The following is a 26,358-nucleotide window of genomic DNA, read 5'->3' on the forward strand; positions in this document are numbered from 1 at the left end:
GTGGTAAGCATTTTACACATTTTCCAACTGTTCAAATTTGGATCGTCAACTTACGACATGACAAGTCCATAGAAAATGTGGGTAGTAATAAGCTGGAGAATATTACTGCTCTCTGGGTTGTGATGGAAAACACTTCAGTCAGTTTGTGGTGAGCGGTAAAATAGGGAACTCTGGCTGGCTGACCACACCCCTGTACTGCACTGTACAAGGCCTATACCACACAAAATATGTTTCCAAGGCCGCCTAACGACTGAGAAATGTTTCAGAGAGCAGAGCGGTTTACAGGCCCCACATCCTGTTTGACACCCCACACAGAAACATATTCAGATTTAGAGCCTGATTAACCCCAGACCACTCCGCCTGCCTTCAGCCTCAATTTAATTCTTACATAAAACAGAAAAACACACAATTTCAGATTTTCAGCCAGTAGACAACTGGCTCACAAGCAATGTTCCCTTCAATGTTGTGAAAATTCTGTGCAACTTCCGGTGCGCGTTTACTGTGAACACTGAGGCTGTAACTGCTTTAAGTTATAGTTTTAACTGTGGTCAAGTAGGCTACTGTGGTTATTTGATCATAATGTAGTCCTACCAGAGTGGCCTACCATCAGAAACTATGGAGAAAAACACATCCCATAACATTTTAACATGGAAATAGCTATTCTATCATTCAGCCAACAGTAGCAGCCAAAATGTGGTGTTCAATGTTAGCCTGCATTCCATGAAACGTTTGAAAAAAAATATGCAGGGGTTTAAATTACCTTGTTTATCCACTTGTCCCACTTTACAAAATCAAATTCATTATTATTCCCATACCATTATTACAGAGAATCAGAACATTTATACTACGCTACGCCTATTGGCTACTTAGCTTATTCAAGACAGTCTAAAAATACAACAGTGCCCCTTTTAGATATTAAAAAAGTTATTTTCCTGACTCGCTTTTCAAAGATGGCTATAAATGCACACATTCTGTGCTCTTGTTGGAAGCAACCACCTCCCCATTGCCGACTACAAATGATTTATAACTGGGCTAATAACTCATTAATTAGCAAAGGATATAAACAAATGTGCACACATGGCTAAATGCAGCTTTCTCTTTGATATTTTTTTTAAAAGCGCATCTACTCACGACCACCGCTCATGCTGTTAACACAGTCCAGTTTAAACCGAATGGCATAGATCCATTATGGAAATTCGCATATAGGCCGACTGCAGCTCTGATTGGTTATGCTGCAACGGTCTGTGTAGAGTACGGGCTGAGTCTGCATGTCAATGCAAAACAATCCCGCTCTGATGTGTTCTGCCTACAAGAAAATCTCTTGCATAGTTTGTTTTGTTTCGGTACGTTGCATTGAAAGTGGCTAATATTGCGTTGACTCGATCACAATTCCCACAGTAAAGGAACTTTGATAATGTTAACTAAGGAGGAAAACTCTAGAAAGTTCAGTGAAGTTCAATCTCGTGCTACTCTGCGCGGGCTGATATTTCTTATACATGGCAGTCACAGGGAGCTGCGAGCCCGCGCACACACGCAGCTTAGTGCTCACATGTCACAATGATCATCATCTATGTACTGGGTAGCCACTATGGATTTAGTGTTAATTTACAGTCATTAGTGAGGCCACGAGTCTCTGACAATAACAATGACCATAGGGAAAGATGCATCACATGCTATATCATTATTATAATAGCCTAAGTGACTGTGACTGTAACCATGACACTGACTTAAAGCTACATTATGCAGAAATCACTCCACCATTTCCTGGTTGCAAAAATTCTAATAGTTTGCCTAATTTCAGTTTGTGACAAAACAAGCATGTATAGTGTAGAGAATCATTGTACCATCTAAACTGCTGTGAAATATATTTTCCAGAACCAAAAATATTGTATTTTGAGCTGTTTGAAGCTTGTGTATAAAACTGAAAGTAAAAGATTGTTACACCCTGATATGTTTCCCCTGTCTTTGTGCTTGTCTCCACCGCCCTCCAGGTGTCACCCATCTGCCCCATTAACCCCTGTGTATTTATTCCTGTGTTCTCTGTTTGTCTGTTGCCAGTTCGTCTTGTCTTGTCAAGCCTACCAGCATTTGTCCGTACTCCTGTTTTCTCTCTAGTCCCTGTTTTCTAGTTTTCACGGTTTTGACCATTCTGCATGCCCTGTCCCTGAGCCTGCCTGCTGTTCTGTACCTTTCGGACTCTGCTCTAGATTACTGACCTCTGCCTGCCCTTGACCTGTCGTTTGCCTGACCCCTATTTTTGTAATAAACTTTTGTTACTTCAAACTGTCTGCATCTGGGTCTTATCCTGAGGTCTGATAGTACGAACTGGTCATGACTGACCCAGCAGACTCGGACCAGCTCCGCAACAACATCTCCTCCCAAGGAGCCACCATTGGGAGACATGAGGAGTTACTTCGAGGTCTTCTGGACGGATTCCAGACCCTGGCAGAACGCTATGACTGTGCCTTGAATACATTGCTGGAGAAATTCCGCGGATTATCTGTGAGGCAGCCAGCCATGACAGTAGCCTGCCAGCCCCCCAGTAACACCACTGTCAGCAGTGCGTCTCTCCAGGCCACCCCCACTTACCTCCTCCGGAACGTTTCACTGGAGGGTCAGGAACCTGTTGGGCGTTTCTCTCCCAGTGTTCCCACATCTTCGAGTTTCAGCCCTCTTCCTTCCCCTCTGACCGCTCGAAGATAGTGTATCTCATAACGTTAACGTGTCCAGGAGGGCTCTCGCCTGGGCTACGGCGGTGTGGGAACAACAATCTGCCGTGTGTTTCAGCCTGGAGGACTTCGTGGCTGAGGTGAAAAAGGTTTTCGACTCTACGTTGTAGAGCAAGGTTGCACGGAAGTTACCCCACCTTGCCTCAGAGGAGCTGCGGAAGTCCCCGGCGTCTACGTCCCGAGAGGATCCAAGCTTACCTGAGTTCCCCCCCAGAGAGTCTCCGAGGTCTGCCGACTCGCCTTTTTCGGGGCCGATCCAACTTGGCAGAGCTAGGCTGTCTCCAGCCGAACGCTTACACAGACTTAACACCCAGAGATGTCTGTATTGCGAAACTGCTGGTCATTATGTATCTCCCTGTCCCTTAATTCATGCGTGAGTTCCAAATATCTCTAACGGTCGCCCCAGCGTGAGTTTTTTTATGCACGTGATGTTAGAACGTTCTCTCCATTCCAGAATGTGATTGTTACTTAACAGTACATTTAATCCGCGCTGCCCTCAAACCAAAGCACGCAGACTGTTTTTATTTATAGTCTGTTTTCAACTTGTCAATTTTAAATAATTTTCTAATAATTTTTTTATTTTCTAATAACAGTTTGAATTGAGGTGTGTTCCGCCTCATTCATTCACATAAAAGTAGTCATTTTTACTTTTGCCGACCAATACATTTTTTAGACATTTCTGACCCGAACAAAATTCCCCAAAACACTTCTCAATTCTTTGTGCAGTTCAAGTCTGCAGACATTTGCTCATCTGCCGTACTGCATACACGTGTCCATATTTTCCGTCTGTTGCCTGCATCGCAATCAAAGTTGTTTTCGTTACCAATAATAACTTCAGAAATGTGTGTGTTTCTATCAAAATAAGTGCCTTATTACGTTATAATAGTTTGTGTGTCGTGTTATGTAGTTTCTACTGTAGCATAATGTTTTTGTGTATATTCCTCATAACCGCAGACACGCGATGTAACTTTACTCATTTCATAACATTTATGGTGTTATACTCAATGCTTAGGTAGCTAGCTACATTCTTCTATTAGCTCTGGAAAACAATGCTAATTGCATCAGGGAAGTATTAGCATCGGTTGTATTTTGAAGCGACCCTGGCCTTATGACTCCCAAATGGCACTACGTCTCAGTGCTAGAGGCGTCACTACAGACACCATCTTCAAATCCAGACTGCATTTCTATCAAAGTAAGTGTCTTATTACGTTATAATAGTTTGTGTCGTGTTATACCGTTTCTACTGTAGCTCACTGTGTGTATGGAGCATAATATATTTGTGTATATTCCTTATAACCGTGGACATGCTACATGTTACTCATGTTACTCACCTTTTATGGTGTTATATTCAATCGTGCTTATGTAGCTAGTTACTGTCACGGTTGTCGTAGGGTAAAGTGGACCAAAACGCAGCAGGAATATGTGCACTCATCTTCTTTTTATTGAGGACAAAGAAGGTAAACCAAAACAAACACGTACACAAAAAAACACACAATGACGAATAACAGGCCGGTATGGCAACAAAGCTATACCCAGCACAATCTCCCACAAAATACTAATACAAACACATACCTATTTATAGGACCCTCAATCAGAGGCAACTAGAAAACACCTGCCTCCAATTGAGAGTCCAACCCCCAATAAACTAAACATAGAAATACAAATGACTAGACTAAACATAGAAATACATAAACATAGAACAGTGCCCAAAACCCCGGAATAATAAATCAAACACCCTCCTATAAACACAACCAGCCCGAACCACATAAAACAAATACCCCCTGCCACGTACTGACCAAACTACAATAACAAATAACCCCTTCTACTGGTCAGGACGTGACAGTTACATTCTTCTATTAGCTCTGTAAAACAATGCTAAATGCGTCAGAAGTATTGGCATGTTGTATTTTGAAGCTACCCTGGAAAAATAGAAAAATATCTTGGTCGTTTCCTGAGTGCATTCCACAAAGCTGTTTATCATGTCAGCCTTATCCACTGCCCCCATTTTGAGGTTATAGTCAAGCACGCAGTCTGGTTTGATGTTTCTCTGTCTGATTTGTTTCTCTCCTGTCAGGTGGTCCACCTTCCCTATGGCCGACATGGTTGCTGTATGGACAGTGGAGAGGACATGGACGTCTCGTTTGTCATGGCACTTTACTGCCAGCTGTTAACATTTCTTATTTTGTATAACGGGTCATTTAAGATGGCAGTAGCGTTGTTGATGAAATGCAGTCATAGCAGCAGAACTAGAAAGCAGTCTTGGGAAAAGAGGGTGGCAAAGAAGGGAGTTGCAAACATAGGATCTCTGCCTCAGTATTCTCTTAGTGAGTTCTTCTTTACTATCCCCATGAGAAGGACTGTCACCAGGAATGTATACATTTCACTAATTGTAATTGCCCCCCCCCCCACACACACACCTTGCTCTCTCTTCTCCTGTAGCTCCAAAACATAGCGATTGGTCTCTACTATGTCTCCCACCAACTCCTCTGTCAGAAACAACTTGAAGCACTCTGCCTCAGATGGAAATGGCAAGGGGCGTTGCACTCCAGACTGGGACTCATCAACACAAACAGCAGGGCCAGGAGGGGTGAAATGGCTGGCAGCCTTCCAGCTACCACAGAACTCCTGTACTTCATCCACTATCGGTCTGCCTCCACCACCACCAGCATCTTGAATGGGAACTGGGACTTTGTCAGTGGACAAGGGGTCCTCTGTCACTGTCAGAATCTGATTCCTGACTTTCAGACTCAGACTCATTGTCAGAATTTTTTTTAATCTCCAGAATTTCTGCATTTCTGAGTTGTCTGCTTTTGAAAGACATTGCTAATGCTACAGCTTAGCTCATTAGCTACATACATAAATAACAACACTGAATGGCTCAGAGTGGGAGTGAGAGTGTAACGGTCGTCGTAATGGATGGACCAAGGCGCAGCGGGTTGAGTGCTCATATTTAACTTTTAATGTGAACACTTAATAAACAAAACAAGAAAACGATAAACGGACGACAAACAGTCTTGCAGGCAACACACAGCTATGCAAAGAACAACCTCCCACAAATCCCATGACAAACACATTCCTATTTATAGGACCTTCAATCAGAGGCAACGATAGACAGCTGCCTCCAATTGAAGGCCCCAATCCCAATTACCTAAACATAGAAATCGAAATGACCAGACAGAACATAGAAATACACTAACATAGAACAATGACAAAAACCCCGGAATACATAAACCAAACACCCCTCTACATACACACACACCCCGAACCACATAAAACAAATACCCCCTGCCACGTCCTGACCAAGCTATAATAACAAATAACCCCTTTACTGGTCAGGACGTGACAGAGAGGTTACCGTGATTGACTGCCTACACGCGCCATTTGTATCAATAAAGCACTATCAGAAAATGTTTTGTGTGGTATTATTGATATATTTACTATTTCAATTACCGGTGATAAATCATGCGTTCCGATTTTTGCCTAAATTGTAATGGGCACATAGTATGTGTGTAAAATAATGTTTTGAAGGTTGTACTGATTATGATGAGCTAAGCTAATTCCAGCTATGTGAATTAGAGGTCGACCGATTATGATTTTTCAACGCCGATGCCGATACCGATTATTGGATGACCAAAAGGGCTGATACCGATTAATCGGCCGTTTTTTTTTAAATATTTTTTTTATTTGTAATAATGACAATTACAACAATACTGAATGAACACTTATTTAAACTTAATATAATACATCAATAAAATCAATTTAGCCTCAAATAAATAATGAAACATGTTCAATTTGGTTTACAGTGGGGGAAAAAAGTATTTGATCCCCTGCTGATTTTGTACGTTTGCCCACTGACAAAGAAATGATCAGTCTATAATTTTAATGGGAGGTTTATTTGAACAGTGAGAGACAGAATAACAAAAAAATATCCAGAAAAACGCATGTCAGAAATGTAATAAATTGATTTGCATTTTAATGAGGGAAATAAGTATTTGACCCCTCTCAATCAGAAAGATTTCTGGCTCCCAGAAAACACATTTACGCTTTTGGCAAGTGGCCGATCAGAGGACAATGGGCTTAGGCACGTGCCCGAGTCGACCCCGTGCTTTATTTTCTTTCGTCTGTTTACCTAAATGCAGATTCCCGGTCGGAATATTATCGCTTTTTTACGAGAAAAATGCCATAAAAATTGATTTTAAAGAGCGGTTGACATGCTTCGAAGTACGGTAATGGAATATTTAGAATTTTTTTGTCACGAAATGCGCCATGCTCGTCACCCTTCTTTACCCTTTCGGATAGTGTCTTGAACGCACGAACAAAACGCCGCTGTTTGGATATAACTATGGATTATTTCGGACCAAACCAACATTTGTTATTGAAGTAGAAGTCCTGGGAGTGCATTCTGACGAAGAACACCAAAGGTAATAACATTTTTCTTATAGTAAATCTGACTTTGGTGAGTGCTAAACTTGCTGGGTGTCTAAATAGCTAGCCCTGTGATGCATAGAGGAGTTCTGTATGTATAATTCTTAAAATAATTGTTATGCTTTTTGTGAACGTTTATCGTGAGTAATTTAGTACATTTTTAGTAAATTCACCGGAAGTTTGCTAGTTCTGAACGTCACATGCTAATGTAAAAAGATGGTTTTTGATATAAATATGAACTTGATTGAACAAAACATGCATGTATTGTATAAACATAATGTCCTAGGTGTGTCATCTGATGAAGATCATCAAAGGTTAGTGCTGCATTTAGCTGTCTTCTGGGTTTTTGTGACATTATATGCTAGCTTGAAAAATGGGTGTCTGATTATTTCTGGCTGGGTACTCTGCTGACATAATCTAATGTTTTGCTTTCGTTGTAAAGCCTTTTTGAAATCGGACAGTGTGGTTAGATTAACCTCTATGGGCTAGGTGGGACGCAAGCGTCCCACCCGTGGTGCACTCCATCAACAGCAGGTGCATTTCAAGAGCGGCAAATTTGAATCCAAATAAATGTCAAAATTCAAATTTTTCAAACATACAACTATTTTACACCCTTTGAAAGATAAACATCTCCTTAATCTAACCACGTTTTACGATTTCAAAAAGGTTTTACGGCGAAAGCATAAATTTAGAGTATGTTAGGACAGTACATTTACAAGAGTTGTGTGTAATGTTTTGGCAATTCAAAGACAGGGTCACCAAAACCATAAAACCAGCTAAAATGATGCACTAACCTTTTACAATCTCCATCAGATGACACTCCTAGGACATTATGTTAGACAATGCATGCATTTTTAGTTCTATCAAGTTCATATTTATATCCAAAAACAGCGTTTTACTATGGCATTGATGTTGAGGAAATCGTTTCCCTCCAATAACCGGCAGTCAAGTCAGCACCACAAATTAAATAATTAAAATTAGAAAACATTGGTAAAATATTATATTGTCATTTAAAGAATTATAGATTTACATCTCTTGAACGCAATCAACTTGCCAGATTTAACCTGTTAGGGCTAGGGGGCAGTATTGACACGGCTGGATAAAAAAACATACCCGATTTAATCTGGTTACCACTCCTACCCAGTAACTAGAATATGCATATACTTATTACATATGGATAGAAAACACCCTAAATTTTCTAAAACTGTTTGAATGGTGTCTGTGAGTATAACAGAACTCATTTGGCAGGCAAAACCCTGAGACATTTTCTGACAGGAAGTGGATACCTGATGTGTTGTATTACCTTTAAACCTATCCCATTGAAAAACACAGGGGCTGAGGAATATTTTGGCACTTCCTATTGCTTCCACTAGATGTCACCAGCCTTTACAAAGTGTTTTGAGTCTTCTGGAGGGAGATCTGACCGAACAAGAGCCATGGAACGATGATGGCCCATTAGACACCTGGCGCGCGAGTTCATGTTGGGTACCCTCGTTCCAATACGTTATAAAAGAGTATGCATTCGTCCACCTTGAATATTATTCATGTTCTGGTTAAAAAGGCCCTAATGATTTATGCTATACAACGTTTGACATGTTTGAACGAACGTAAATATATTTTTTTCCCCTCGTTCATGACGAAGTCCGGCTGGCTTAGATCATGTGCTAACAAGACGGAGATTTTTGGACATAAATGATGAGCTTTTTTGAACAAAACTACATTCGTTATGGACCTGTGATACCTGGAAGTGACATCTGATGAAGAGAATCAAAGGTAATGGATTATTTACATAGTATTTTCGATTTTAGATCTCCCCAACATGACGTCTAGTCTGTATCGCAACGCGTATTTTTCTGGGCGCAGTGCTCAGATTATTGCAAAGTGTGATTTCCCAGTAAGGTTATTTTTAAATCTGGCAAGTTGATTGCGTTCAAGAGATGTAAATCTATAATTCTTTAAATGACAATATAATATTTTACCAATGTTTTCTAATTTTAATTATTTAATTAGTGGTGCTGACTTGACTGCGGGTTATTGGAGGGAAACGATTTCCTCAACATCAATGCCATAGTAAAACGCTGTTTTTGGATATAAATATGAACTTGATAGAACTAAAAATGCATGCATTGTCTAACATAATGTCCTAGGAGTGTCATCTGATGGAGATTGTAAAAGGTTAGTGCATCATTTTAGCTGGTTTTATGGTTTTGGTGACCCTGTCTTTGAATTGACAAAACATTACACACAACTCTTGTAAATGTACTGTCCTAACATACTCTAAATTTATGCTTTCGCCGTAAAACCTTTTTGAAATCGTAAAACGTGGTTAGATTAAGGAGATGTTTATCTTTCAATGGGTGTAAAATAGTTGTATGTTTGAAAAATTTGAATTTTGACATTTATTTGGATTCAAATTTGCCGCTCTTGAAATGCACCTGCTGTTGATGGAGTGCACCACGGGTGGCACGCTAGCGTCCCACCTAGCCCATAGAGGTTAAAAATAACCTTACTGGGAAATCACACTTTGCAATAATCTGAGCACTGCGCCCAGAAAAATACGCGTTGCGATACAGACTAGACGTCATGTTGGGGAGATCTAAAATCGAAAATACTATGTAAATAATCCATTACCTTTGATTCTCTTCATCAGATGTCACTTCCAGGTATCACAGGTCCATAACGAATGTAGTTTTGTTCAAAAAAGCTCATCATTTATGTCCAAAAATCTCCGTCTTGTTAGCACATGATCTAAGCCAGCCGGACTTCTCGTCATGAACGAGGGGAAAAAATATATTTACGTTCGTTCAAACATGTCAAACGTTGTATAGCATAAATCATTAGGGCCTTTTTTAACCAGAACATGAATAATATTCAAGGTGGACGAAAGCATTCTCTTTTATAACGTATTGGAACGAGGGTACCCAACATGAACTCGCGCGCCAGGTGTCTAATGGGCCATCATCGTTCCATGGCTCTTGTTCGGTCAGATCTCCCTCCAGAAGACTCAAAACACTTTGTAAAGGCTGGTGACATCTAGTGGAAGCAATAGGAAGTGCCAAAATATTCCTCAGCCCCTGTGTTTTTCAATGGCATAGGTTTAAAGGTAATACAACACATCAGGTATCCACTTCCTGTCAGAAAATGTCTCAGGGTTTTGCCTGCCAAATGAGTTCTGTTATACTCACAGACGACACCATTCAAACAGTTTTATAAACTTTAGAGTGTTTTCTATCCATATATAATAAGTATATGCATATTCTAGTTACTGGGTAGGATTAGTAACCAGATTAAATCGGGTACATTTTTTTATCCAGCCGTGCAAATACTGCCCCCTAGCCCTAACAGGTTAACGAGAGTCTTGTCTTTAAAATGGTGTAAAATAGTAATATGTTTGAGAAATTGAAGTAATAGCATTTCTAAGGTATTTGAATAACGCGCCACAGGATTCCACTGGCTGTTACGTAGGTGGGACGATTTCGTCCCGCCGGCCCTAGAGAAGTTAAGTCGGACGCACTTTCACGCCGCGATTGCCCCGCTTCTACACCCATGAACCCCGAGACCATTCCTTCTACCTCGTGCCTGGCGGCTACCCTCATCTGGGGAATAAAGAACCAGGTACGTGAGGCGGGCCCAGCTAACCGGATGTTTGTCCCAGATGCTGCCCGCTCTGCCGTCCTGGAATGGGCTCATTCCTCCGGGCTTGCCTTCCACCCTGGCTCCCGTCGGACCCTGGCCTTTGTGCGACAACGCTTTTGGTGGCCCACCATGGTTCCGGACGTCTCCACGTTCGTCACCACCTGCACCATCTGTGCTCAGAACAAGACTCCTCGGCAACTCCGGCTGGCTTCCATCAACCTCTTCCTGTCCCTAACCGTCCCTGGTCACATATATCCCTGGACTTTGTCACTGGTCTCCCTCCGTCTGATGGCAACACCCCTATCCTCACGGTGGTGGACAGGTTTTCCAAAGCCGCCCATTTCATTCCCCTCCCCAAGCTACCTTTTGCCAAGGAGACGGCCCAGCTCATGGTGCAGAATGTCTTCCGGATCCATGGACTTCCGGTGGACATGGTTTCCGACAGTGGTCCTCAGTTCTCGTTCCGGTTCTGGAAGGCATTCAGCACACTCATTGGGTCATCGGCCAGCCTGTCCTCTGGGTTTCATCCCCAATCCAACGGCCAGTCGGAGTATGCCAATCTGGACCTAGAGACAACTCTTCGGTGCCTCATCTCGGCCAACCCCACCACCTGGAGCCAGCAACTTATGTGGGTGGAGTACACCCGGAACACCCTTCCCTGCTCGGCCACTGGGTTCTCGCCCTTCGAGTGCACCATGGGTTATCAGCCCCCGCTCTTCCAGGAGCAAGAGGAAGAGGTCAACATACCCACTGCCCAGATGTTCGTCCACCGCTGTTGGCGTACCTGGAAGAGAGCTCGAACCGCTCTTCCCAAGAGGACCTCCAGGTATCGTCAACAGGAGGACCGCCACCGGACCACGGCTCCCCGCTATCGTCTTGGGCAGAGTCCTGCAAACTTCCCCCTGTTTTATTGTCCCTTTCCCCATCTCTAAGATTCTTAGCCCCTCTGCTGTTTGTCTTCTGTTGCCCCGTACCCTCCGTATACATCCCACTTTCCATGTGTCTAGGATTAAACCTGTCTCACAGCCCTTTGTTTCCTGTTTCCAGCGGAAGTCTGAGTGAGAAGAGAACCAGGCCAAACAGATTAATTATATCATAAATCCAGCGCTGCGTGTGTGTGGTAGGTTTGTTCTGAAGAGCCACCTGTCAATGTGGGATATGTGAGAGTGTTGGCTGTAGCCTCTAGAGTGTCCACTCGATATCTCACTCAGAGAGAAACACGAGAGGAGATGAGAGGAAATGAGAAGAGAGGAGAGTCAGCCAGAGTGGGCTTCATAGCACTGCCATCTTCACCTCTCTCTTTCCCTGCCTTTCTCTCTGTCTAGCTCTCTCTCTCTGTCTCTCTCTGTTTCTCTCTCCCACTGTTTCCCTCTCTTACTGACACATATTCCCCACACCTCACAAGGAGAACTAACTAGCCAATCATCTTGGAAGAGAGAGGAATATTCTCTCCTCGTAAACTCCTTGAGTGTTCTCTTCTCTCAACGGAAAAACAGCTTGATGGTGACATCATGGAGTGTGAGGAATAGGCTGGCTATGTTGCCTTTTCCCTTTCTTGCCACAGTTAATTGATGCAGAGGCTATTTGTGCATCGGAAAGATTGCCCTACTGTCAAACCCTGATCTTTTTCACCTGTCCTTGTACTTGTCTCCAACCCCTCCAGGTGTCGCCTATCTTCCCCACTTATCCTCTGGGTATTTATACCTGTGTTTTCTGTCTGTCTGTGATAGTTTGTCTTGTTTGTCAAGCTTACCAGCGGTTTCCTGTCAGCTCCTGTCTTTTCCCAGCATCTCTTTTTCCATCCTCCTGGTTTTTGACCCTTGCCTGTCCTGACCCTGAGCCTGCCTGCCGTCCTGTACCTTTGCTCCACCTCTGGATTACTGAACTCGGCATGTCCCTGACCCTGCGGTCCTGTATTTTTGCTCCTACTCTGGATTATCGACCCCTGCCTGCCTTGACCTGTCGTTTGCCTGCCCCTGTTGTTACAATAAACATTGTTACTTCACACAGTCTGCACTTGGGTCTTACCTTGATACCTGATACCTACCAACTAGGGCACTTCAGTCAACACACAAAGCAAAAGACCGAAAAACAATGCATGAATGGATCAAAGGTAGAAAAATAGAATAATATTTATTCAAAAGAGGGATTCTCTATTGTCATCATGACTCATTCTTACAAAATGTGTTTTCAAGGCCAAACAATAACAGCCTCCTATTGATGCTGAGAAGCTGTATCTGCACCCAGTTCCCAGCTCTTCTGTCCCACTCTCTACTCCATTCTCCAGTTGTGGCCATGGGCCCAGGAGGCTAGCCCGGTGTCTGGTCCCAGATCTGTTTGAGCTGTCATGCCAATTCCTGTGATTGTTTGCAAGACAGCATAAACAGATCTGGGATCAGGCTACCAAGTGGCTGCCTGGCTCCCACATAGGAAAAAAAAAACAACAGCTACGGAGGCGCTGTATGGAACCAGTTCAGAGTCTGGAGGCAGGGCAGTGCTCCCGGTCCCACATAAATGTGTCTTTAAAACGTAACCTACATTAGCACCTCCTCATTGGCGATCTCCTCTCTTTAACCCCGGTCAACAGCCCTGCGCCCCCCACAGCAACTTTCCCAAGCTTCCCCCATTTCTCCTTCACTCAAATCCAGATAGCTGATGTACTGAAAGAACTGAAAATCTGGACCCCTACAAATCAGCCGGGCTAGACAATCTGGACCCTCTCTTTCTAAAATTATCCGCCCAAATTGCTGCAACCCCTATTAACTAGGCTGCTCAAGCTCTCTTTCGTATGGTCTGAGATCCCCAAAGATTGGAAAGCTGCCGCGGTCATCCCCTCCTGAAAGGGGGAGACACTCTAGACCCAAACTGCCACAGACCTATATCTATCCTACACTGCCTTTCTAAGGTCTTCGAAAGCCATGTTAACAAACAGCTCACCGACCATTTCGACTCCCACCGTACCTTCTCCGCTATGCAATCTGGTTTCCGAGCTGGTCATGGGTGCACCTCAGCCATGCTCAAGGTCCTAAACAATATCATAACCGCCATCGATAAGAGACAATACTGTGCAGCTGTATTCATCAACCTGGCCAAGGCTTTCAACTCTGTCAATCACCACATTCTTATCGGCAGACTCAACGGCCTTGGTTTCTCAAATGACTGCCTCGCCTGGTTCACCAACTTCTTCTCAGACAGAGTTCAGTGTGCCAAATCGGAGGGCCTGTTGTCCGGACCTCTGGCAGTCTCTATGAGGGTGCCACAGGGTTCAATCCTCGGGCTGACTCTTTTCTCTGTATACATCAATGATGTCGCTCTTGCTGCTGGTGATTCTCTGATCCACCTCTATGCAGACGACACCATTCTGTATACTGCTGGCCCTTCTTTGGACACTGTATTAACTAACCTCCAGACGAGCTTCAATGCCATACAACTCTCCTTCCGTGGCGTCCAACTGCTCTTAAATCCAAGTAAAACTAAATGCATGCTGCCCACACCTGCCCGTCCGTCAGCATCACTACTCTGGACGGTTCTGACTTAGAATATGTGGACAACTACAAATACCTAGGTGTCTGGTTAGACTGTAAACTCTCCTTCCAGACTCACATTAAGCATCTCCAATCCAAAATTAAATCTCGAATTGGCTTCCTATTTCGCAACAAAGCATCCTTCACTCATGCTGCCAAACATACCCTCATAAAACTGACTATCCTATCAATCCTTGACTTCGGCGATGTAATTTACAAAATAGCCTCCAACACTCTACTCAGCAAATTGGATGCAGTCTATCACTGTGCCATCCGTTTTGTCACCAAAGCCCCATATACTACCCACCACTGCGACCTGTATGCTCTCGTTGGCTGGCCCTCGCTTCATATTCGCCGCCAAACTCACTGGCTCCAGGTCATCTATAAGTCTTTGCAAGGTAAAGCCCCGCCTTAGCTCAGCTCACTGGTCACCATAGCAGCACCCACCCATAGTACGCGCTCCAGCAGGTATATTTCACTGGTCACCCCCAACACCAATTCGTCCTTCGGCTGCCTTTCCTTCCAGTTCTCTGCTGCCAATGACTGGAACAAACTGCAAAAATCACTGAAGCTGGATACTCATATCTCCCTCACTAGCTTTAAGCACCAGCTGTCAGAGCAGCTCACAGATCACTGCACCTATACATAGCTCATCTGTAAAAGCCCATCCAACTACCGCCAACTATATACACTGCTCAAAAAAATAAAGGGAACACTTAAACAACACAATGTAACTCCAAGTCAATCACACTTCTGTGAAATCAAACTGTCCACTTAGGAAGCAACACTGATTGACAATAAATTTCACATGCTGTTGTGCAAATGGAATAGACAACAGGTGGAAATTATAGGCAATTAGCAAGACACCCCCAATAAAGGAGTGGTTCTGCAGGTGGGGACCACAGACCACTTCTCAGTTCCTATGCTTCCTGGCTGATGTTTTGGTCACTTTTGAATGCTGGCGGTGCTTTCACTCTAGTGGTAGCATGAGATGGAGTCTACAACCCACACAAGTGGCTCAGGTAGTGCAGCTCATCCAGGATGGCACATCAGTGTGAGCTGTGGCAAGAAGGTTTGCTGTGTCTGTCAGCGTAGTGTCCAGAGCATGGAGGCGCTACCAGGAGACAGGCCAGTACATCAGGAGACGTGGAGGAGGTCGTAGGAGGGAAACAACCCAGCAGCAGGACCGCTACCTCCGCCTTTGTGCAAGGAGGAGCACTGCCAGAGCCCTGCAAAATGACCTCCAGCAGGCCACAAATGCGCATGTGTCTGCTCAAACGGTCAGAAACAGACTCCATGAGGGTGGTATGAGGGCCCGACGTCCACAGGTGGGGGTTGTGCTTACAGCCCAACACCGTGCAGGACGTTTGGCATTTGCCAGAGAACACCCAGATTGGCAAATTCGCCACTGGCGCCCTGTGCTCTTCACAGATGAAAGCAGGTTCACACTGAGCACACGTGACAGACGTGACAGAGTCTGGAGACGCCGTGGAGAACGTTCTGCTGCCTGCAACATCCTCCAGCATGACCGGTTTGGCAGTGGGTTAGTCATGGTGTGGGGTGGCATTTCTTTGGGGGGCCGCACAGCCCTCCATGTGCTCGCCAGAGGTAGCCTGACTGCCATTAGGTACCGAGATGAGATCCTCAGACCCCTTGTGAGACCATATGCTGGTGCGGTTGGCCCTGGGTTCCTCCTAATGCAAGACAATGCTAGACCTCATGTGGCTGTAGTGTGTCAGCAGTTCCTGCAAGAGGAAGGCATTGATGCTATGGACTGGCCCGCCCGTTCCCCAGACCTGAATCCAATTGAGCACATCTGGGACATCATGTCTCGCTCCATCCACCAATGCCACGTTGCACCACAGACTGTCCAGGAGTTGGCGGATGCTTTAGTCCAGGTCTGGGAGGAGATCCCTCATGAGACCATCCGCCACCTCATCAGGAGCATGCCCAGGCGTTGTAGGGAGGTCATACAGGCACGTGGAGGCCACACACACTACTGAGCCTCATTTTGACTTGTTTTAAGGACATTACATCAAAGTTGGATCAGCCTGTAGTGTGGTTTTCCACTTTAATTTTGAGTGTGACTCCAAATCCAGACCTCCATAGGTTGATAAATTGGATTTCCATTGATTATTTTTGTGTGATTTTGTTGTCAGCACATTCAACTATGTAAAGAAAAAAGTATTTAATAAGATTATTTATTTCATTCAGATCTAGGATGTGTTGTTTAAGTGTTCCCTTTATTTTTTTGAGCAGTATATATACAACGTGTGCAAATGAGGTAGGATAAGGGAGGTAAGGCAATAAATAGGCCATAGTGGCGAAATAATTACAAAATAGCAATTAAACACTGGAGTGATAGATGTGCAGAAGACGAGTGTGCAAGTAGAGATATATATATATATTTTTTTTTATTTATTATTATTTTTAATTCTATTGTATTATTGACTGTATGTTTGTTTATCCCATGTGTAACTTTGTGTTGTTGTTTGTGTCGCACTGATATGCTTTATCTTGGCCAGGTCGCAGTTGTAAATGAGAACTTGTTCTCAACTAGCCTACCTGGTTAAATAAAGGTGGAATAAAAATAATTACATCTACAGCTGCTTCCGCTGTAGCTACTAGCTACCACTGACTGACTGACTGACCACTGTCTCTGCTTTCTCGGCTGCTCATGTTACATTATATTACCACAAACAGGTCTCTGCAGCCTAGTCTCAGTATACAGATCAGGGAAAGTGCATGTTTTTAGACAAATAATACATTTGACAAAAATATCATTGCATTCACAAGTTGGAATTGTCTTCATCATGCTTCCCTAAGCTAAGAACATTTGTGTAGATATTGTTTTGGAGTCTGTGAAATCTTGCATGGTATATCATCTAAGGAACATCTGTGTGTGAACTACAACTATCACAGTCAGCCACATGATGGATCTGGTGAATGTGATGTAACAGCATTTCACCAGTTTATCATTTCTAAGAAACTACATGATATTAAATACCCTCCATTTGAATTCTGCATGTTTCAGAATTTTAAATTGAATGTTTTCAGCAACCTTCGCCACAGTGCGTATTTGTGTGTGTTTGTGTGTGTCCACGTCAGCAGCTCCAGAGCATCTGTACAGCACCTGGGACTGGGGAAACTGATGTGTGTGCTAAGTCATAGCCTCAACCTCAAAATAACCTAAAGTAAATAAAGAAGTGTGCAGAAATGAGCCCATCCCTGATTCTGTGAGATTCCGCTCCATGGGTTCCCCTCTAGGCCCTGGCTACAGAGACAGATGAAATGCGTGAACCAAGTTTATTGTTAAAATGGCATTTAACGTTAAAATTACGGATGGACATCCTTCGTCACCATCGATCGTCAACGTTACCGTACATAAGCTGAAACTAACTATTGGCTTTTCTGTGCGAAATCTCAAGTGAGGAACTGTGGCCATTAAGCTAGGACGGTAGACCTTAACTTGACTCTGTATTAGGACACCTAGTCATAAATCATTGTCTATGGTTTGTGTTGCTGACTATTTTGCAGTTACGCAAACAAAGGTAACAGAATGATCGGAATCAATATGTAGCCTACTACTGCAATGCATTTTTACACCAACTCATCTAGGCCTATTTCTAAAACAGATAGACGTGAAGTTGGCTAATAAAGGGTTGAATTGCCTTGAGTCCTCCAAGTCATATTTAGAAGTCAGAGCAGAACATGCCCAAGGGAGTCGTGATGTAGACTCCGTTGAATGTTGATGAAGGCACATGCACACAGAAAGAGAACATCAAATGGCCTATCTGCATTCTCTATTCCATAATAATCATGAAGCACCACTCTGCAGTATAGTAGAATAAGATTGTTTTAAAAAATGTGTATTAAACCTTTATTTAACTAAGCAAGTCAGTTAAGAACAAATTCATATTTACAATGATTACCTACAGGGGAACAGTGGGTTAACTGACTTGTTCAGGGGCAGAATGACAGATTTTTACCTTGTCAGCTCAGGGAATTGATCCAGCAACCTTTCGGTTACTGGCCCAACGCTCTAACCACTAGGCTACCTGCCGCCCCAAAAATGGTGATATCTAAAACCTTAAAGTGTTCTTTGGCTGTCCCCATAGGAGAACCCTTTGAATAACCCTTTTTGGTTGCAGGTTGAACCCTTTCGATTCCAGGTAGAACCCTTTTGGGTTCCATGTAGAATACTTTCTACAGAGGGTTCTACATGTTGTTCACTTGCGGTATATAAGATGGAAGGGAGTTCCATGCACTCAACGCTCTGTATAATACTGTATGTTTCCTTGAATTTGTTCTGGACCTAGGGACTGTGAAAAGACCCCTGGTGGCATAACTGTGTGTATCAGTGCTGTGTGTAAGTTGACTATGCAAACAATTTGGAATTTCCAACACATTGTTTCCTATAAAAAAACAAGAAGTGACACAGTCAGCATTAACTAAATTCTTAGCCAAGAGACTGGCATGCATAATATTAATATTAACCCTCTGAGCAAGAAGTGCGGCTCTGTTCTGGGCCAGCTGCAGCTTAACTAGGTCTTTCTTTGCAGAACTTGACCATATGACTAGACAATAATCAAGATATGATAAAACTAGAGCCTGCAGGACTTGCTTTGTGCAGTGTGGTGTCAAAAAAGCAGAGCATCTCTTTATTACAGATAGAACTCTCCCCATCTTTACAACCGTTGAATCTATTTGTTTTGACCATGACAGTTTACAATCTAAGGTAAAACCAAGAAATTCAGTCTCCTCAACTTGTTCAACAGCCACACCATTCATTACAAGATTCAGCTGAGGTCTAGAATTTAGAGAATGATTTGTACCAAATACAATGCTCTTAGTTTTAGAGATGTTCAGGACCTGTTTATTACTGGCCACTCATTCCAAAACAGACAAACTCTTTGTTAAGGGTTTCAGTGACTTCATTAGCTGTGGTTGCTGATGTGAATATGGTTGAATCATCAGCATACATGGACACACATGGTGTTGTTTAATGTCAGTGGTAGGTCATTTGTAAAAATAGAAAAGAGTAGAGGGCCTAGAGAGCTGCACTGCTGTACACCGCACTTTACATGTTTGACATTAGAGAAGCTTCCATTAAAGAAAACCATCTGAGTTCTATTAGATCAGGTATTCCAAAACCGGGGTACGCGCAATGCCGTCAGGGGGTACGCCAAATAAAAATGTGATTCATATTTGTTTTTTAACAGTACCTTTACATTTTCCAACGGGGCTATACATTTGGGTGAGTTTTTTCTCTCGCCTGAGTAGCCTCGTTTCACTGCCAAAAATAAAATTAAACCATCTAGTGTTCAGCGAAATAACAACAATGTCAAATACAGGTAGGCTGGTCAAATAATTAACATCCAATCACATTAACTGTTACTCTCTCGCGGAAACCTTTCTAAACCGACATTTAGAAACGACACATGACAATGAGCAAGAATAAAGATGACTTTCGAGTAGTAAGACGTATAAAAGCAACAGATAGCATTAATAAGAAGGGGCTAGAAGTGTCTTATATGGTGAGCTAACAAGTGGCTAGGACAGTCAAGCCCCATACTATTGTGGAGGACTTAATTCTTCCTGCTGGGGATATGGCTGGGACAATGCTGTGGGAAAAGGCAAAAAAGGATACATACAATGCCTTCATCAAATAACAATGTTTCATGACGTATCAGTGACATGGCAGAGGATGTTTTGAAACAATTACTGCTTCGCATACAAGCCAGTGAATTCTATGCGTTACAGCTGGATGAGTCAACAGACTTGGCGGGCCTGGCACAGCTCCTGGTATATGTCCGTAACGTTTATGGGGGGTCAATTAAGGAAGACATCCTCTTCTGCAAACCACTGGAAACCAGGACATGAGAGGATATTTTTAAAGTACTGGACAGCTTTGTGACATCAAATGGACTTCGGTGATCAAGATGTGTTGGTATCTGTACTGATGGCGCAAAATCCATGACAGGGGGACATAGTGGAGTGGTAACGTGCGTGCAAGTAGTTGCTCCCGACGCCACTTGGGTACACTGCAGCATCCAGAGAGGCTCTTGCTGCCAAGGGAATGCCTGACAGCTTGAAAGACGTTTTGGACACTACAGTGAAAATGGTTCTTTGTTAAAGTAAGGCCCCTGAACTGTCATGTATTTTCTGCATTATGCAATGATATGGGCAGCGACCATGTAACATACAGAAGTGCGCTGGTTATCAAGGGGCAAAGTATTGACATGGTTTTTTTAAATTGAGAGACGAGCTTAAAGTTTTCTTTACTGACCATAATTTTCACTTGTCTGACCGCTTGCATGATGACGAGTTTCTAACACAACTGGCCTATCTGGGTGATGTTTTTTCTCGCCTGAATGATCTGAATCTAGGATTACAGGGACTCTCCGCAACTATATTCAATGTGCGGGACAAATTGAGGCTATGCTTAAGTAGGAGCTCTTTTCTGTCGGCATTAACAAGGACAACACACAGGTCTTTCCATCATTGTATGAATTTTTGTGTGCAAATGAACTCAAGCTTACGAACAGTGTTAAATGTGATATAGCGAAGCACCTGAGTGAGAGTGAGCCGGGTGCGGAATTACGCAGGTACTTTCCCAAAATGGACGACAAACAACTGGATTCGTTATTTCTTCCAGTCCACTTACCGATATCTGAACAAGAGAGCCCCATCAAAATTGCAACAAGCGGTTCTGTGAAAATGTAATTTAATCAGAAGCCACCGCCAGATTTCTGGATAGGGCTGTGCTCAGAGTATCCTGCCTTGGCAAATCACTGCTGTTAAGACACTGATGCCCTTTGCAACCACGTACCTATGTGAGAGTGGATTCTCGGCCCTGACCAGCATGAATACTAAATACAGGCACAGACTGTGTGTGGAAAATTATTTAAGACTGAGACTCTCTCCAATACAACCCAACATTTACAGTTATGTGCATCCTTTCAAGCATAGTCTTCTCATTAACCTGTGGTAAGTTATTCACCAGTTTTGATGAACAAATAAAGTTTCATATGTAAGATGGTTAAATAAAGAGCAACATTCTTATTATTATTATATTATTATTTGTGCCCTGGTCCTATAAGAGCTCTTTGTCACTTCCCATGAGCCGGGTTGTGACAAAAACTCATTCTTATGTTTAATAAATGTATTGAATAGTGTGTGTGTGTGTATGTGTGTGGCAGGCTTACAATGATGGCAAAAAACAACATTTGAGAGTGCGCTGACCCTGGTGCTAGAGGGGGTACGCAGCTGGAGGTTGAATGTTTGAAGGGGTACAAGTTTGGGAACCACTGTATTAGATAGATAGCTCTGAATCCACAATATGGCAGAGGTTGAAAAGCTATAACACATACGTTTTCTCAACAACAGGTTATGGTCAATAATATCTAAGGATGCACTGAAATCTAACAGTATAACTCCCACAATCTTCTTATTATCAATTTCTTTCAAGAAATCATCAGTTATTTGAGTCAGTGCAGTACATAGTGAGTGCCCTTCTCTATAAGCATGCTGAAAGTCTGTTAACTTGTTTACAGAGAAATAGCATTGTAGTTGGTCAAACACCATTTTTTCAAACAGTTTGCTAAGAGCTGGCAGCAAGCTGATAGGTCTACTGTTAGAACCAGTAAAGGCCTCTTTACCACTCTTAGGTAGCGGAATTACTTTGGCTTCCCTCCAGGCCTGAGGACAAAGACTTTCCTCTAGGCTCAGATTAAAGCTACGACAGATCGGAGTGGCTATAGAGTCAGCTACCATCCTCAATAGCTTTATATCTAGTTGTCAATGCCAGGAGATTTGTCAATATTGATCGATAACAATAATTGTTTCACCTCTCCCACACTAACTTTACAAAATTTAAACTTACAATGCTTTTCTTTTATTATTTGTTTTTTTATGCATGAGTATGATGGCTCACTGTTCTTTGTTGGCATTTCCTGCCTAAATTTACCCACAAGTAATCATTACAATAATTGGCAACATCAAATGGTTTTGTGATGAATAAGCCATCTGATTTGATGAAAGTGTCACAACCCGATCTGTCCTTGTGATTGTTTTCACCCCCTCCAGGTGTCGCTTATTTTCCCTGGTGTATTTATCCCTGTGTTTCCTGTCTCTCTGTGACAGTTCATCTTGTATGTCTTTCAAGTCAACCAGCGTGTTTTCCCGTACTCCTGCTTCTATTCTCTTTTGCTAGTCCTCCCGGTTTTGACCTTTGCCTGTTTTCTGGACTCTGTACCCGCCTGCCTGACCATTCTGCCTGCCCTGACCTCGAGCCTGCCTGACACTCTGTACCTCCTGGACTCTGAACTGGTTTTGACCTTTTGCCTGTCCATAACCATTCTCTTGCCTACCCCTTTTGGATTGATTAATAAATATCAAAGACTCAAACCATCTGCCTCCCGTGTCTGCATCTGTGTCTCGCCTTGTGCCCTTAAAGAAAGATGGAGGTGAATGTCTTTCTGCCCATAATTTTATTTTGAATACTCAAGTTTTAAATCATTGACCTTGGCTTCATAATACAGTTTATTCTGCATTTTGTTGAGTTCAGTAACCTAATTTCTCAATTTGCAGTAACTTAGCCTGTCAGATGTGCAGCCAGACTTATTAGCCACTCCTTTTGTCCCATCTCTATCAACCACAGTTCTTCAATTGCTCATTAATCCATGGAGCCTTAACAGTTCTAACAGTCAGTTTCTTAACAGGTTCCTGTTTATCAGTAATTGGAAAAAGCAATTTCATAAATTCATCAAGTGCAGCGTCTGGATGCTCCTCATTAATCACATCAGACCAACAAATATTTTGAACATCATCCACATAAGAGTCACAGCAAAGTATTTTGTATGATCTCTTATACACTATTTTAGGCCCATCTGTTGGAACTTTGGCTTTCCTGGATATAGCCACTATATTGTGATCACTGCATCCAATGGGTACAGATACAGCTTTAGAACAAAGGTCTACAGTATTAGTAAAAAAGTGATTGAGACATGTGGATGATCTTGTTCCTGTAGTGTTTGTAAACACCCTGGTAGGTTGATTAATAACCTGAACCAGATTACAGGCACTGGTTACAGTAAGAAGCTTCCTCTTGAGAGGACAGCTTGATGAAAAGCCGCCAATATTCAGGTCCCCAAGAAGGTATACCTCTCTGTTTGCATCACATGCACTATCAAGCATTTCACACACATTATTTAGATACTGACTGTTAGCAATTGGTGGCATAAAGCAACACCCCTAAAGAAAAGGCTTTAGATGTACCAGGTAAACCTGCAATCACAACACTTTAATAACACTTGACATAAGATCTTCTCTAAGCATTACAGGGATATGGCTCTGAATATATACAGCAATACCTTCCCCATAAGCATTCTTGTCTCTTATATATTATTCCTACTGCTGTATCAAATTAATTATCTAAGTGAGTCTCAGAAATGGCTAATATATCAATTTGATCTGATAGCAAGTAATTGATTTCATTAACCTTATTTAAAATGCTAAACATATGAATATGGGCTATTTTCAGCCCTTTCCTGGGTAGCGTATAAGAATAGACAAACATAGGAAGATAAAAAAATATACTTTCAGCAGACCATTAATCAGTTGGTGTGTGTGTGTGTGTGTGTGCTGCGGGGTTGAAGCTACAAACCCATAGGCTTGGCTCTCTCATCCCTTCCAGGCTTTAGGGAGGGTGGACAATGAGTCTGTCATTGAGGATGTAAGCAATGTCCCCACACGCTCTGGCAGCTTTCATGGCTGGGATAAGATCTTTCCTCTTCTAGCGCACAGCTTCAGGAAAGTCCTCGTTGAGGACGATGTAGTTATTGGGTCTTTCCTGAACAGCTACCTTGTCCTTCAACCTCAGGGACTTGACCACTATCGGCCTGGGCCTGACACCTGAGCTGATGGGGGGGGGGATCTTGGAGGGCTGGTGGCCTGGCGGTTGGGAGCTTGGGCCGGAGCTGATGGATCGCTGGTTCGAGTCCCCGTTTTTGACCTTGTGGGAGATCTGTCGACGTGCCCTTGAGCAGGGCGTTGACCCTGGTTGCTTCTGTGTGTTGCTCTGGATGGGAGGCTGTTAGATGACTAATGTGATGTAGTTGTTGAGCGGCTTCACTGCAAGTATATTGTATGTTTTAAATATTCAATACATGTTTTTTTATTTTTTTTATAAAAAAATAAACCTGCAGGGATCTAGACAGCCACAAGGCCGGGACAATCTGCGAACCCAGCCACAATGGTTAACCGGCTGTGTAGGCTGTGTTCAAGCCCTCAAGAAAACCCCACTAGCTTGATAGCCTGCTAGCTACCAGCTAGACTAGCTGCTACGCCAAGCAGTTCCTCAGACCTGGCCTTATTGGCAGGATCACTGGACAGATAGTAGCGGTCCCAGCAACTGACGCCAACCACGTTGCGGCATCCCAACTCAAAAGGTAGCGAGCTAGTAACCAAACTTTTTCAATAGACTTTCAAAACAACAAACTTTCCAATACAACAAACCAAGCTCCCACTCGTTCGGCGTTCAACAGGAGGTTATGTGTTGTGACCTGATGAGAGTAAAGCAGAGACGGGAGAGAAAATGCTGAGTTTACAGCAACTTCCTGAGTCAGATGTGGCTCTGTCTCAATCGATGTGAGATAGCCTTTACAGTACATCACTATGGAGCGAATATCTAATGTAGTTCTTCTGACACCTGAGAAAGCAAAACTTGACAATATGTATGTATTATAAGGCTATCTATTGTACACACACACACACACACACACACACACACACACACACACACACACACACACACACACACACACACACACACACACACACACACACACACACACACACACACACACACACACTTCACCACCATCCAGAAGCTGGGCTAGGCTTTCATGTATATTTAATGTTTTATCATATTTTTCTCGGAGTCAGAGCTAGGCTCCCCAAGGGCCAAACTTCCTGTACTGCCAGTGTCAAAGCTCTCTCACAGTAAACACAGTAGGTCAAAGCCACATCTCAGCAACCTCAACCTCAGCTGCCGGCCTTGCTCCAAAGAGTGGGTGGTCGATTCCATATAGAAACCCATCCATAGAACTTAGACACAACTTAAACACAGCTCTGGAACTGCTGGAAGCGACTTGTTACTGTGTAGGCCTAATACTACAGTGGCATACTGTAGGTCTACCAGAAGCTAGGATACCTGTTACTGCAATAGCACAGTGACATACCAGTAGTGCTATTGTCCACATCTCCACAAATACCGTCTGATGCCTTGAAAGGTGTCACCTAGGCCTATGTTAGCTACACAGAGCTTTGTCATTTTACATGAGAGCCATTTGATGTTCATTTCATTGTGGGTGTTTAAATACCAGCCACATCAGACTATAATAGCCTGACCGCCTCGCAGCTGTTGAGAACAAACATCACATGATGCCACTGAATTCCACACACAGACGTCACAGAGATCCAGCTACCCCTGTTTACCTTGAATGGCTGCCTAAATACGACTGGACCAATATCATATCAGATCATGTTTTCACTGCTGACGCAAAAGCTAATTTTAAGCATCAAATTTACTATGAATGAATAAAAACAATTGGCTGATTTAGTATGTACTGGACATTGGATACAAAATAGCTAGACTTGATAGCCATGTGCAAAGACCCTAGCAATGCATATGTTTCTAACTGAATGGCTTGGCCCAGATGACTGATTTTTAGTAGCATTCCACACAGTTAGTGAGGCTGACTACAGACCTGTCCAAGTATGCAGTCTGTTTCCTGCACATACCAGCATCTAAAAACAGACCTGCAGAAAATTGTCTGGGGCCTTATTTATCAAAGATGCGCGCGCACAAAAAAATACTCTAAATCTTGCGTGCGGCAGTTTTCCCACAAAGGTTGTATTTATCAAATTTGATAATATATTTTTTTATTATATATATATATAATAAATAAAATAAAATAAATATATATACACTTTACACCATTTCCTCCCCAATTTCGTGATATTCAATTGGTAGTTATGAC

At 42.9% G+C, this 26,358-nt stretch overlaps 1 protein-coding gene across 2 annotated transcripts in view; it reads right to left on the reverse strand.

Moving 5' to 3' along the window:
* LOC106567978 (cytospin-B-like) overlaps positions 1-26,358 on the reverse strand; it is a 175,485-nt gene that overhangs the window by 138,102 nt on the left and 11,025 nt on the right. The window lies entirely within an intron of this gene.

Source organism: Salmo salar, chromosome ssa13 (genome assembly GCF_905237065.1).
Source record: "Salmo salar chromosome ssa13, Ssal_v3.1, whole genome shotgun sequence".
In the NCBI taxonomy this organism is placed as follows: domain Eukaryota; kingdom Metazoa; phylum Chordata; class Actinopteri; order Salmoniformes; family Salmonidae; genus Salmo; species Salmo salar.